General features: G+C 42.1%; 1 protein-coding gene across 2 annotated transcripts in view; it reads left to right on the plus strand.

Moving 5' to 3' along the window:
• The window catches only part of LOC119544040 (UDP-glucuronosyltransferase 1-6-like), a 235793-nt gene that overhangs the window by 185093 nt on the left and 34550 nt on the right, over window positions 1-16150 (plus strand). The window lies entirely within an intron of this gene.

The raw sequence follows: 16150 nt of genomic DNA on the forward strand, positions 1-16150 counted from the left end.
CTCCTTTAAGTAGCTTTAGTTATTTTTCTCTAAGATGAAAGATCAGAGTCCAAGTCTTTTATATGTTTGCTTCCTATCTTTGTTCCTTAATCTAAATCCTTATGACAGATTGGATTACTTTATTGGTTTCCTCAAAGAAACAGCTTTTAGACTGGCTTATTTTTTCCTGCTCTTTTTTCATTCTATTTCATTAATTTCAGCTTATTTTTAAAATTAATTGTCTCATCCTTGATATGAAGCAGTATAGAGTTGAAGCTAGAAATAAAACTTTTTCTATGTCCCTTAGGTTTTCATATAAATTTTTCTCCTTTCATTTTTCTTAAGAGAATTTTAATTTCTGTTTTGGATTTTCAATTTTATTTAATGGCTATATATGAGCTGTTTCTTAATTTATGTACAATTAAGATTTTTTAACTTTCCCTTATTTTTTTCCTAATTATTTTGGATTAGAATTAAAGAATTGTTTTCTGTGAAGTCAGTGCTTTCGATAATTTCCTAAGAGGACTTCTTTGTGGTTTAGTACAGAATTGTCCATGAAAATGTAATGCAAGTCATATATGTAGGCATGTATTCAAAAATATAAATAAAAACATATAAAATTAATATTAATAATATATTTTATTTATACAACTATATACAATATTATCATTTCAGCATGTATCCAGCATGAAATTATTAATGAGATATTTTACATTATCTCTTTTTTATTTTCAGGGTTCCATCATGGTACTTTTTTTTTTTTTTTCATCTTTGCATTAGGTTGATTATATCTTCAAGTATTTTTCCTGGGATATAATAAATTAATAATTTAGGAAGTCGTTATATACTTAAAAATGTCCCTTACTCCACACTCAGTGCCAGCTTGTTTGGGTACAGATTTATTAACTTTCCTGTTGTCACTTGGTATTTTCTAGTGTGCAGGAGAAATCCTAAAGCTAGTCTCATTTTGGTTCCTTCTGAAGTAGCATTCTTTTTTCTCCTTGTTTTATTCTTAAATTCTAGGGATTGATCTTTTTGTTTATTTTTGAGGGACTTCTCAATGTTTTCTAAAGAGCCTACACTATTTTATTGCGGTAAAATACACATGCTATAAATTTACCATTTTAACCAATTTAAAGTGTGCACTTCCGTGGACTCGAGTGCTTTCGCAATGTTGTGCCCCATCACCATATCTGGACCAGGACATTTTCATCACCCCAAATGGAAACCCTCTACACTTTAGGCTGTTGTTGCCCATTCTCCCTCCACCCAGCCCCTGGCAACAGTCTCTATGCTTTCTGTTTCTGTGGATTTGCCTGTCCTGGATATTTCATGTGAATGGAATCCTACGACATGTGGTCTTTGGTGTCTGGCTTCTTTTGCTCAGCACAACGTTCTCATGGTTCATCCATGTTGTTGCACGTGTCGGAAGTTCCTTTTTAAGGCTGAAGAATATTCCATTGTATGAATAGACCCCATTTTGCTTTCTATTTATCAATTGATGGACATTTGAGTATTTCCACCTTTTAGCTATTGTGATTACTGCTGCTATGAACATTCTTGTATGCAAGCGTGTGTTTGAATACCTGTTTTCAATTCTTTGGGTGTAGAATTGCTGGGTCATGTGTAAATCAATGTTTAAATTTTTGAAGAACTGCCAAACTGCTTGCTGTAGTAGCTGTACCATTTTACACTCCCATCAGTAATGAATGAGGGTTACAATTTATCCACACTCTTATTAACATTTGTTATTTTCCTTTTTAAAAAAAAGTTTTATTATTGCTTTCCTGTCTGTTCTGATGTAGTATCTTGTGTGTGTGTTCTTTTTTTACATTTTTAATTGTGAAATATAATATTTATACAGAACAATGATAACTTTCAAAGTACAATTTAAAAAGCAGTTAGAGAGCAAAGTTCAGAGAATATGGGTTACAGTTCCACAATTTTTGTTATTTCCTTATTGTGAAATATAACATATATACAGAAAGATGATAACTTTCAAAGTATAATTTAATAAGTAGTTATAGAGCAAATTTGAAAGAATGTTATTTCAAAATTATTTCCAGTAATCTCTTCCAGCTATTCTAATACACTAGCATCTAAAAACATATATATTTCCTTTCAAAGTCTTGATGGTATCTTTGAAGCATAATAGCTTTCAATTTTGATGAACTACAATTTATTTATGTCTTCTTTTGTTGCTTTTGCTTTTGGTGTCCTATCTAAAAAGACTTTGCATAACCCAGGGTTGCAACAGTTTACACCTCAGTTTTCTTCTAAGAGTTTTATGGTTTTGGCTCTTATATTTGGTCATTGATTAATTTTGAGTTAATTTTTCTGTATGTGTGAGGAAGGGGTTCAGCTTCATTCCTTTGTATGTATATATGCAGCTGTCCCAGAATTCTTTCTCCAGTGAATAGTCTTGGGACTCTTGTCCCAGTGAACAGTAGAGCCGGGCTTGACTTCACTCATTTAACAGAATTAATATAATCTATAATCACATTAACCCATTGGAGAGTCACATCATACTCTTGACTAAGTGAATTTATTGCTAGACTCTGTTGCAAGCAACTTTATTGGCTGACATGCTGGATAAATCTCAGGGTGTATCTGCTGAGGTGTGACTTGCCACAGGGATCAAACCGGGTTATCAGGACAAATATTTCATCTTCATTTATCTGTTTTCTTGGCAATGACATTGTCCTCAGGCTCATGACACCCAGGTAGCAGAGGCTCCAACCTGAATTCTTTCCCCAGGATTCTTAGTAAAATCCTCTGTCTTATTGTCTCTGATTAAGTCACCTGCCCTTCTCCGAACTAATGAGTATGGACAAGGGTATGAGATGCGCCAAGTAATTGCAGCCTAGCTCACATGTTCTGTGCTTGTGCTGCATGTACATTAGAGTCTGTGAGATGGAAAGTCATTGGGATGGACCAGGAAATGAATTGTTCACACAGGGAATTAGTTTACAATTAAAGGTGTTTTCTCTTTAGATTTCAGATTTTTCATTACCAAATTATCTTATAAATCTAATATCTTAAAGATCTCTCTGTGTCTGTTTCTAAGTTTCTTTTAAGAAAATATGACAAGCACTAATTGAGAATGTCTTCAAGACAATGAAGGATGATCTGGGAACACTTAAAGAAATTGATTGGGGGTTTATACACCTCTTATATTCTAAGTTTCTCTGTTTTCTTCCCTTTTAGGTATTTGTTTTCTGTTATGATACATGTAGTTACTTTTTTTTAAAACTTAAACTTGTAAATTGATTTTGCCAAGACACGAAAAAAATATTATGGTATTTGTCTTTTTCCATTAATGTTTCCTGGAATATGTAACTCTTTCTATAGCAGATTCTGATTTTTATCAGCTCAGGAAAGTTTTATTCTTTGGTAATTGTATTATATGTTCTCAGTTTTTGCTATTGTTGAAAAATCAATTTTTTGAAGTATTTCTTAAGGTTATTCTGCAAAATGCAGGATACCAGGATATCAGGATGAAACCCTCGGCCCTTACTATCCCTGTACACTTGCTTCTATTTTTAGCCACAAATTCCTAGACAATGGGAAGAAATTTACTGTGGGAGTATCAAAAATCTTATGGTCTCCTTTTCCACTGTACATCCTTTTGTCTGTTCTGCCTGAACTGCATATTCCCTTTTCCCCACCAGATGTCACCCATCAGTTCTGCCCACCTCACCTGCCCTTTGGTGTCCCAAAAGTTGACTTAAGCAGTGAATGGGGAAGAGCAAAACAGTATTGTGTAGCCATTTTGAAACAGTTCAAAATTTTCATGTTGGACAAATGCCTAGCGGGCAGAAAGCAAAGGGGACTCACATGAGACATTCTGTATATGCAGCCAGCTTCCTTCCAGGTCTGTGTTTGCACAAAGGAGCTCCCGGATGTTAGTCATTGTCCATCACCAGGTCTTGTACATGAATTAAATGTTGAAATTGGTTAGGTTTGGATTAAGCAGAGTTTCCCACACTGCTTTAATGTGGATGATGAAGATGATGATGATCATCATGTTTTTAGCTGCTGTGTTAAATTACCATAAACTTAGTGATGTAAAACAATAGAGTTTTTATCTTATAGTTGTGTAGGTCAGAATTCTGAAATGGGTCTCACCGGGCTAAAATCAAGATCTCAGCAGGATTGTGGTCCTTTCTTCAGGCTCTTGGGGTGGGGATCTGTTTCCTTGCTTTTTCCAGTCTCTGGAGGCTGTCCACATTTCCTGGCTTGTGGCCCCTTCTTCCATCTTCAAACCAGCAATGGTTGATGGTGCCTTTCATGCTGCATCACTCTGACACTGACTCTCCTGACCCCTCGTTCCCTTGTGATTATGTTGGACCCTCCAGGATAATCCAGGATAAACTCCCCATCTTCAGTTCTGCTGATGAGCAAACTTAATTCCATTCCCCCCTTAATTCCTTTTGGCCATGTAACAGCATATTCACAGGTTCCTGGGATCAGGATGCGGACATTTTTGGGGGAACCATTATTCTGCTGGCCACACCCAGTTATCACTTCTCTGAGGATGGGTAAAGGCTCCAGATGACAGAGCATTTTAGATCATCAGAAGCTGGGAAACAGAGCTAAAATTTAGATTTAATGCTTTCTAATTTGTGTGTGCTGTGTGTGTGTGTGTATTAGTGAAACCAAAGGCAAATCATCTTTATAATTGCACATAACTTTTATATTAGCACATTCTATACTCATGTTAGAAGCAAAACAATGGGGCTAATAAGCAAAAATTAGGAAATGTTTCTTTCCTACCCTGGCTGCTCTAATCCATGCTGCAGACCCAGCCTGCTTAGGTAATGTTTTGAATAATGTTTACAGGGAAGCCATTCATGTAGCAAGCATTTACTGAGCACTTACTGGGTGCAGATACCTACCAGGAATTGGACCAGGAGGTAGATGAAGCACAATCCAGACACTGGGGTAGTCAGTTATAACTGATGGTGTTGTCACAGCTGTGGGAACAAGGGGAGCAATTGATTCTGCTCATGGGCAAGGTTTCAGGGGATACTCCACTGAAAAAAGGAGGCAAGGAGAGGCATCCTCCAAGACAGAACAGGAGACTTGTGTGCAAAGGAATAAAAAGTCGGAGTATGAGTATGTTGGTGTTGATGGAGAGCAAGGCTTATAGTTAGCAGATGTAGGCCAGACCAAACTCAGAGGGCAGATAATATCACAGATTAAAAAAAGGACAAGAGGGTGGACAAAAGGGAGCGGTGGGGATTGTTACAAACTGAATACCTTGTATTCTCTTTCCCATCTGTCCCCTTAAGAAATCAAATATAAATTATGTTAAAACACCATGCTTTCCAGACAGCAGACTCCTATATGTCTTGCCCTAAGAGACCTTGTAGATGGTTCTTATTTGTTGATGGTCAGGTCTCACCCCATGCTGCCCCGATCTAGGTTCCAGAAAGGATGTGAGGCGCCTTTAGAAAGCCCCAGGTTAAGGTAGCTAGGGTCCCCACAGGCCAAGTCATCATGTCCATCTGCACCAAGTTTCAAAACAAGGAGCATGTGATTGATGCGTGTTGCAGGGCCAAGTTGAAGTTCCCAGGCCACCAGAAAATCCACCATCTCCAAGAAGTGGGGCTTTATCAAGTTCAATGCTGATAAATAGGAAGACGTGTTGTCTGAGAAAGAAGCACCTCAACCCGATGGTTGGGGGGTCAAACACTTTACCAAACATGGCGTCAGGACAAGTAGCAGGTCCTGCACTCAAGAAGGCTTTGCCAGCGCTGCTCTCGCCCAACTTGTGCCCTTCAATAAACTTCCTGGTCATCTAAAAAGAAAAAACTAAAAATCCCTGGGCTCAGCTGTCCAATCTGAACCGGTTCACAGGGCCTCCTGCCCCGGGGCTGGGAATGGGCTTCCTCTGCGGGAGCCACGAAGCCGTCCAGCAGGGGGCGCCGGGAGGACCCGCGTGGGGCGCTCAGGTGTGCGGGCGCCGCTCTGCAGACAGGGGCCCAGCTGTGGCCGCTCCACAGGGAGGGGTGCGCGCAGTGCGGCTGAAGAGTTGCTTACTCCAGAGCCTGTTAGTAATTTATGGATTCCCATTCATTTGCCAAATAATTGTTGATTTCTACTTTGATTTCTGTGCTTGGTACTGAAGGAGTCAACGTGTATAAGCCATAGCCTCTGCATCCAAGATTCTTGTAGCAAAACCAATATACACACAGATGGCTGCAAAACAATTAGTCACTATTTGTCAGTAATGGGCATTTAGGTTCTTTCCTTTCTTTTTTTTTTCTATTTCAATTTACAGTTCATGGGCCTGGATAGGGAAATAATGAGGGAGGCAGGGACAGCATCATAGAGGAAGCCACTTTTTAAAACTTTTATATACACAACTCTAAATTTCCCATTTTAACCATTTTCATGTGTACAATTCAGTGGTATTGATTACATTCAAAATATTGTTCTACCCTCACCACCATATTTTACCCACATTTCTCACTCTGCGTGTCTTAAGCAAGAACTCCCCATTCTAGGTAGTAAATTTTGGTTATGGGTCTATCTTTATGCTAGTACCACATTGTTTTGATTCCTGTTTCTTTGTAGTAAATTTTCACACCCTGGCCCTGATAACCTGTAATATACTATCTGTACCTATGAATTTTCTAGTTCTAGGTATTTAATATAAGTGAGATTATTCAATATTTGTTCTTTTGTGTCTGGCTTATTTCACTCAACATGATGTTTTCACGAGTCACGCATGATGTAGCATGTGTTTGAACTTTGTTTCTTTTTATGGCTGAGTAGTAAACCTTGTTGTATGCATGGACCACACTTCATTTGACCAGTCATTTGTTGACGGATACTTGGGTTGCTTCCACTTTTTCACTATTGTGAATAATGCTGCTATGAACATTACTGTACAAACGTCTGTTTCACCATCTGCTTTCAGTTCTTTTGGATGTATGCCATAATGTGGGATTGCTGGATCATAGGGGACTTCTACATTCATCTGTCTAAGGAACTGTCCAATTGATTTCCACAGTGGTTGCACCATTTTACACTCACACCTACAATGTATAAGGGTTCCAATTTGTCTACATCCTTGTGATCCTTTTTCTTTACTTTGCTTTTTCCCTACTAATAACCATCCTAGTGGGTGTAAAGTACTAGCTCATTATGGTATTGTTTTGCATCTCTCTGATGATTAATGATGTTGAGCATTGTTTTTTGCTTACTGGCCATTTGCATATCTTTTATGGAGAAATGTCTATTCAAATCCTTGGATCATTTTTTACTGGGTTGTCATTTTTTGGTTGAATTTTAGGTGTTTGGTGAATATTCTGGATATTAAACTCTTATCAGATATATCATTAGCAATTATTTTCTCCCATTCTGTAGGTTGTCTTTTTGCTTTCTGGATAATATCCTTTGGGTACACAAAAGCTTTTGATTTTCATGAAGCCTGTTTGTAGAATTTTGCTTTGTTGCTCATGCTTTGGTGTCAAATCAAAGAAATCACTTTAAATTCTAGGTTATGAAGATTTCACCCCATGTTTTCTTCTAGGGTGTCACGGCTTTACCTCCAATGTTTAGATCCTTGACCCATTTAGGGTTAAATTTTGTAAATGTGAGGGGTGAGATATCTTTCTTTTGCATGTGAATACCCAGCACATTTATTGAAGAGCTTATTCTTTCCTCATTGATCAGACTTGGTACTCTTGTCAAAATTCAGTTGGACATAAATGTGTGGGTTTATTTCTGACCATCATTTGTATCCTATTGGGGTATGGGTCTGTTTTTAGGCCAGTACAACACTGTTTTGATGCCTGTTTCTTTGTAGTAAATTTTGAAATTGTGAAGTGTGAACCTCCAAATTTGTTTTCAGAGGTAGCTACATTTAAGGTGAATTACTATGGATGAGAAAGCATTTTCCAGGAGAGAAGGGGAAACTGATGCGCAGAGAGGCTTTGTGGCTTTCTTTATCTTGGCGTGGGCAATAAGGAACAGAGCTCATGTCTGCCATCTTCAGAGTCCATCATTGTTCCTCTGCTTGGAGGTGGTGGATGGTGGTGGGAAGTGAGCTCAGTTCTGGACGTGTGGAATCCGAGGTGTCTGGGGACACGGGGTGACCTCCAGCAGCCAGCGGACATGACGGATGTTTTGTTCATTTACTGTTGCTGCTGCTGCCAGTTACCACACACTTAGTGCTTGAAACACCACAGGTTTGTTAGCTTACAGTTCTGGCGTTCAGAAGACCAGGTGAATCTCAGGAGGCTAAACAGCGCCCTGTGGATGGGCTGCGGCCCTCCTGGAGGCTCCAGGGGGATTCAGGTTCTAGGGGTCGTCTGGGTCCCTCCTAAGGCCTCATCACTCCCATCCCTGTTTCTGTCTTCACACTGATTCTCTCTCACTGGGACCCTCCTGCCTCCCTCCTTCCCTACAAGGGCCTTGTGATTACACTGGGATCCTCGGGATAATCCAGGAAAATCTCCCTCTTTAAGGTCAGGCGATGGGCAGCCTTCATCTCCTTTGCCCTGTAAGTAACATATTCACTGGATTTGGGGTTAGGACTGGGACAGCTTTGGCGACATTATTAGGCCTCCACAGGGGTGAGGACCAGGAGCAGGTGTGAGCTGGAAATATGGGCTCAGGAGGAAAGTGCAGGAGAGTGTGAAAGGCACAGAGAGAGTAGGGGGACCATCTCCCAGGGCTCAGGCCCCCAAGATGCCCCTTTCTGTCCTAGCAAGGCCATATTTTTCCTGTATGCTACCCATTCATGGTAGGAAGAGGGTTTTATTTTTTATTTGTGTTTTATAAACAAAGGTTTAAAAAGTTTTATTGTCCCCCCACCAAATGCAACTCATGCAGTGTGCCTCCTGCCAACAATGTATCAAGGCCAAATTTTTAAAAGAAAAATCACACTGGTTTCAAAGGTTTTTGATGGTTGAGGTATGGTAGCTAATATTCAATTTTCAGAATGTTCAATTAGTAAATTATGAGTCATTTTCTTTATTAAATATGTGCTTGGATTTTTAAAAAGGTTGCATAGCATTCTAACACTTTAATAATTTGCATACTTTTGAATCTTAAACCAGAGATTCTTCAGAAATTCAGTGAAGAAATTAACAATAATTTACTAAAGCATCAAGAGTGAAAATTGAGAATAAACATCACCAAGTATACCTAACATCTGTTCCATTGCATTAGCACTTGTGCAGCTGCTATTTTAGATTTCATAATAATCCATTCACCATTCAATTACCAGCAGGTGCACTGCTGGATGCAGGAGAAGAATAATAAGGAATAGAGGCACCATTTCCTATTTTTATTCTCTCTAGTTTGACCAAATGTTCTAGTTTGCTAATGCTGCTGGAATGCAAAACACCAGAGATGGATTGGTTTTTACAAAAGGGGGTTTATTTGGTCACACAGTTACAGTCTTAAGGCCATAAAGTGTCCAAGGTAACACATCAGCAATCAGGTACCTTCACTGGAGGATGGCCAATGGTGTCTGGAAAACCTCTGTTAGCTGGGAAGGCACGTGGCTGGCGTCTGCTCCAAAGTTCTGGTTTCAAAATGGCCTTCTCCAGGACGTTCCTCTCTAGGCTGCAGTTCCTCAAAAATGTCACTCTTAGTTGCACTGGGATATTTGTCCTCTCTCAGCTTCTCCAGAGCAAGAGTCTGCTTTCAACAGCCATCTTTAAACTGTCTCTCATCTGCAGCTCCTGTGCTTTCCTCAAAGTGTCCCTCTTGTCTGCAGCTCCTCTTCAAAACATCACTCACAGCTGCACTGAGTTCCTTCTCTTTGAGTCAGCTCATTTATATGGCTCCACTGATCAAGGCCCACCCTGAATGGGTGGGGCCATGCCTTCATGGGAGTATCCCACCAGAGTCACCACCCACAGCTGGGTGGGGCACATTCCAAGCAAATCTAATCAGCACCAAAACGTCTGCCCCACAAGACTACATCAAAGAACATGACTTTTTCTGGGGGACATAATACATTCAAACCGGCACACCAAATAAAACTCATTACAGATCTTCTCATTTTGCTTTGTATATTCTTCTCATTTGAAGTATAAGTAGTATCTTATCTCATCAATAGCAATGACATGTATCATAAAAATGGCTTTGTATTTTGTGCTTTGCCATGTGGCTCTGTTAAATTTTAAGGTTAAGCTTTTCTTGATAGGTGTTCTGGTTTGATAATGCTGCCATTCTGCAAAACACTAGAAATGAATTGGCTTTTATAAAGGGGGTTTATTTGGTTACATAGTTACAGTCTTAAGGCCATAAAGTGTCCAAGGTAATGCGTCGACAGGCTATTGGCATCCAGAAAACCTCTGTTAGCTGGGAAGGCACGTGGCTGGCATCTGCTTGTTCCCAGGTTGCATTTAAAAATGGCATTCTCTAAAATGTCTGCATCAGCTTCCAATGGCCATCTTCAAAATGTTTCTCTAAGCTGTAGCTCTGAGGTTCTTCTGTTTGTGAGCCCCTTTATAAGACTCCAGTGAATTAATGGAGGCCCACACTGAATGGGTGGGTCCACACCTCCATGGAGACATTCAGTCAGAGGTAAAACCCTAACCAAAGGTGTCACTCACAGTTGGGTGGGTAACATCTCCATGGAAACAAACCTAATCCAAATATCCAAGGAGACTGGATTAAAACATCATGGCTTTTTCTGGGGGACATAATATATCCAAACTGGCACAATAAGCTTTCTTAAATAATTGCAATAGATTTTTACCAGGCTGGGAGTGTTACGGTGCCCGCGAGTTAAAGTACGAGACAGCCAAACAGAATTTAAAGAGCCTTTTATTAGCCAGCTAGCAGGCGGCTGTTGTCTCTCACTCCACGCAGGGAGTTCAGCAAGCAGCGCCCACCTGTGTGCGCTGGTGCCTTATATAGGCAGAAACTGTATCCTAGAAACGCAAGCAAGCAAGCTATTCTAACAGAAGCAGAGTTGGCAGTTTAGCTCTTGATCACAGAAAACAATTTCACAAAAAGTTTCACTTGGAGCTGGAGCAGCTATTGATTATAAAAGGGTTACAAAAAGTTTCACTTCGACCTGGAGCAGTTATTATTAAAAGAGTTACGCTTGGCTGATGCGTGCAACCGCAGCTTTGCCTCCCCTAGACAGTAAAGTTTTGCTTCCTTTAACTGGTACAGGCCCAGCCTCACTCCCCCCTCCCCATGGCCTAATGCCATTTACACAACACTGTTGCTTTTCAGATGTAAGGGAAGGGGACCCCACTTCATTCCCCACTGGTTTTTAGGGAGAATCAAATCATTGTTTCTTCTGAGGATATAGAGGCACAAGAATTAGCATAAGGAGAAGTAGATAGGGGGAATTGAGGGGACTGGAAACAAGTTTTTTTGTCTTTGAAAGTTACCTAAAGTCTTGATACATACAGGTGCAATTTTTAGTAGGAGCTTTTGGTCTTTTATTTTCTGTGACCCTTAACAGACGGTTTACATTTTTTTATGGGGCTATAGTTTTACAGCCCTAATTGTAACAGAAATAATTATTTTTTTTCCCACATGCTGCTGAGGTACTTTCTTGTGGACAGATATAGTGCTGATTATCTTATAGTCCCTGTTCCAAGTTTAGGTTTTTACAGCTAAAGCCTTGCAATTTTGCACGTCCCCCACCTAGGTACGTATTGACCGCTTTCGGTAAGTTCTAGCTTATTCCAAAGAGTCAACCGTAGGGGTTCCTGTTCTCGCAGTGTTAGGTTTCAGGTGGTGGGCGCAGATGGTGCAGTGGTTGTTTCTGGAGTTATACTGCAAGGCCTGTAAGGACTTGAGAAGTTTAGAGTTAGTTAAAAGGGCGAGCTGTTCCTCCCCTATTTGGGGGAGAACTGGGGGTGGCCTGCTGAACATGGCTTTATATGGGGTAATACCTTTTACATAAGGAGTGCATTTAGCTTTGAACAAGGCAAACGGAAGGAGGCTCACCCAGTTTCCGCCAGTCTCTATTTTTAGTTTGGTGAGGGTGTCTTTAAGCATCCGATTCATTCTTTCTACCTGCTCTGAGCTTTGCGGTTTGTAAATGCAATGTAACTTTCATTCAATTTCTAATGCTCTTGCCAAATTTTGAGTAATTTGGGCTATAAAAGCCGGACTATTGTCAGACCCCATGGCTATCGGTAGGCTAAACCGAGGGATAATTTCGGCTAATACTTTTTTAGCTACTACCTGAGCTGACTTTGACCGAGTTGGGTAGGTTTTAACCCATTCTGAGAAGGTGTCCACCAGCACAAGTAAGTGCTTGTATTCCCCTGGTCCAGGAGGCAGTTCCGTGAAGTTTATTTCCCATTGCTCTCCTGGGAGTTGACTTCTTAGGCGGTGACCGGGGGCAGCAGGGGTACTTACATGACTTAAGTTGACTTGAGTGCAGACGTGACATTTTTTGCTTACCTTCTTTGGTACCTGAAAAAGCTTAGGTATGTAAAAGTCAGTTTTTAGCAGTTTAGCTAATTTTTCCTTTCCAAGTGTGTACTTTGATGCATTTGGAAAATTAAGTCTTTTTCCAGTGCTTTTGGTAGGAGGATTCTGGAGTAGCTGAATATTAGGGTAGTTTTTAGTACCCGGGGTGGTAGGAGGGGCAAAACTTGAAGAGGCCCCACTGGTTTTAGGGCTGCTTTTTGGCCGTCTGGTTGGCAAAAGCATTTTTCTTGGCTTCGGGCATTTTTTTAGAGGTTAGGAGATCACGTTCTTGGTAGATGGTTTCATGCACATGTGCGGTGGCAAACGCATACCGGCTGCCTGTGTAGACAGTTAGGCCAGCCTGCCGCAACCGGATTGAGGCGCTTTGAAAGATAGGCTACGACCCGACCCATCTTCATGGCCCCAAGCACTGTGTTAACACTCCTTTTGCTGCCCTTTGTGCCTTGGCTACATGCAGCTAGAACGGCTTTTTGGGAGTGCTAAGGCTGGGGCCTGAGTGCATGGCCTTTTTTAGAGTCTGAAAGGCTCCCTCCTCCTTACAGAACACACATTGGTTTTGGCCTAGAGGGGGCCCTCTTCGTCCTTCTTTTTTCACTGGACAGTCTATTACCTCCTCCCGACTTTTCTTTGAATTTCTGGTTTCTTTCTTGGTTTTTATTCCACGCCTGGTTTACACTTATGGCAAGTAGGACCTTTGCCATTTTTGTTTAAGTTTTTGGAACTTTTCTTATTATTGAAGACTTGTTGAGCAACCCCCCACCAACTCGCTTAGTACTTTTCCTTCAAAGCCTTCTAATTTTTGTAACTTTTTCCTTATTTTTGGGGCTGACTGGGTGACAAAAGCAATATTAATTGCTCACCTGTTTTCTGGTGCCTTCGGATCTACAGGGGTATATAACCGGTAAGCTTCCTGGAGGCGCTCTAGAAAAGCGGCAGGGGACTCTGGTCCTCTGAATTACCTTAGTTACTTTGGACATATTTGTAGGCCTCCACGCTGCTGCACGGAGAGCCCCCATTAGAGTCTGGTGGTACCGTTTGAGAGCCTCCTTACCTTGATTAGTGTTAGGGTCCCACCGGGGTCGGGTGAAAAGAAAAACAGTTTCAAGGCAGTCTGCTTCTGTGGTAGGTAGATTGTCTGGCCCCACGACTAGTTTCCATCCCTGGGCACGGATTCTCTTCCTCTTCTGACGTGAAAAGGCTTTGCAGAAGTTGTTGACAGTTGTCCCATGTGGGCTGATGGGTAAAGAAAATGGACTCTAACAAAAAGATTAGTCCTTGGGGGTTTTGACCCTCTTGTATTCCCAGCACCTAAAACAGTAGGTGCTCAATAAATATATAAAGTATATTGTCTGGGTTTTTGTTCAGAATAAATACCAAAAGTTTTAGCTGGAGCAGGGTTGGATGGAGAGACCAGAAACTAAATTCTGGGTCCCTCCTTGAGGAGGGGGTTAGCAGCAGGGACCCCTGCCCAGCCCGGTGAGGTAGAGCAGCCGGGCCCCAGCATTAGGGGCCTGAACGAATAAAGGACTGAGTCTCTCCCCGAGGGGCATGGCGCCTCAGGCCTGGCTTCAGGTGGGCCGCGGCGCCGGGAGTTTGGAGGGGGGGGGGGGCACATGTAAAATACAGTAAGAACACTGGGTCAGAGTTTTATTTAATGAACCTCTGTGATAATCCTTCACTGGAAGGAGAGTACTCCTTTCACACAAAGTCAAGGGATGAGGATCTGATTCAAATAGAATTTTGTTGGATTACTTATTCCAACATATTTGAATTTGAATGCAGCTTGCTAGGTTCACCATTAGTAATATTGCACAATTACTTTATGTCATTTAAGAACCATGGAAGAGCAATTTTATGGATTTCTAAACATGACATAAAAACATGACTGCATACTTACTATTTATTGCACATTTCACTTCCTTGATAGAGTAAAAAAATTCCAAGTTGATGGATTTTATAAAGTAGATGGCAACTTAACATTTTACTGTATTTTACATTCACTTTGCTAAACAAAAGCCTTTAAACAGGCCACAAAACACTGCAACAACACATTTACTTCCTAATAAAACAAACCTTTTTAATAACATTGAAGTAAAATGGTTTCATTTTTGCATTAAATGATATACCATGAACTTCTGGAATATAAAACCACTTTAAAAATGAGTATTAAAAGATATTTACAAACTTCGGAGTGGGAACAAGGGGTCCTCCTGAACTTAGGGTAGGGGGGGAACCTGAACTATTTCCGGAAAGGGCCCCGTGCTAGGGGCAGAGGGTTCTATGGAATAAGGTGGGGGCCATGATAAGGGGGGACTATCTTGTGGGGGGTCGAGGACTGGGGGCCTATTGGGTGGCCCTTTAGAATGAGCACATCTTGCTTTTTGGATGGTTTAGGTGTTGAACAATTTTAGTCCCAGGGAGCCAAGTGGCAGCCTGCGCCTCCCTGCCCTCAGGTGGCCTGCCTCGCCCCCTGCCCAGGGAAGTGGCCTCTGGCCCCCAGCAGGGTTCCCGTGAGGACATGCAGTACTTGTACCATTATGGTGCCTCAGACATAGACAGGTGGGCTCCAGCGGGACAGCTGTCACCTGGCGGGTCAGCTCCAGCACAGCTCAGTCACAGGGACGAGCGTGAGGCTTACCTCCCACTCCCACCTCCTGGCTGAATGCAGAGAAGCCACTTGTCTTCACTAACCTCCCCCCACCCCAACCTCGGCCTTTCCATGTGGCTGTTTCTGATGCCCAAATATGCTGTTCAGTGGGGCTCTGGCCGACACTCCCCAATAGTGACTCAGGATTCTCTGAGGTCAGAGGCTGCAAGACGAAAAGCAAGTGGTGTCACTAAGAAAAGATGAGCCACTCTTTAAGCACCAAGCCAGCAGTCAACACCACCTCCCAGGGGGCTGGCATGTCTCCAGGATCTGGGAACACACTGGCTCCTGGACACCCCTGGATGTACAAGCAGACAGATGTCCTGTGACCCATGATGGAACAGAAATACCAAAAACAAAGGATGTTGGGGACCACTCCCTGGCACGCATACTTAGGGACCCGTCTCTGCTCTCTCCAGTCAGTGTCCAGCTGGAGACTGCTGATCATCGACAAATAATTCACTGATGGCCTGTTTCACAGGGGAAAGCTTGTGCCCTGGCCAGAGGCAGGTCCTGGCACCTGCTCACCACTTCAGTGCTTGTTTCCCAGAGCTCAAATCATGGGGATAGGCTTGCCCACCTGGCCCGGCAGCAGGAAGGCAACACCCGAGTCTGTAGCCACGCGCCGCTGCCTGCAGACAAAGGGCCTGTTCACCCCCACCCCAGCCCTCCTGGAGCCTGTGGACAGCAATATGCAGAAAACTGATTAAGCCATTTGGGGCGGTCAGTGAGGATGCCGATCCAGGTTTCAATATAGGGAATCTGATCCAGGTGTCTTGCACTCCCGTAAATGACTCTTCGAACCTGAAAGGTAATTAGCAAATTTAGAGTGCCCTCGGGGGGGGGGGGGGGGGGGGGGGGGGGGGCAATTAGAATCTGGAAAGGTTGGCCATTTGAATTTGTAAAGGGTCCGGAGAGTTCCTGGGTTAACAGTGGCTCCCAACCCTGCAGCTTGTTGCTGGATGTCCTGGAAATTTTTTAAGAAACACTGCAACGGAGAGCAAGCAAAAGCAGACAGACACTGACCCACTGCGGGATTGACAGTTGACAAAACAGAAACAGAACAGAACAAAGACACTAACAACAAAACAC

The sequence above is a fragment of the Choloepus didactylus genome, chromosome 9, assembly GCF_015220235.1.
Source record: "Choloepus didactylus isolate mChoDid1 chromosome 9, mChoDid1.pri, whole genome shotgun sequence".
NCBI lineage: Eukaryota > Metazoa > Chordata > Mammalia > Pilosa > Megalonychidae > Choloepus > Choloepus didactylus.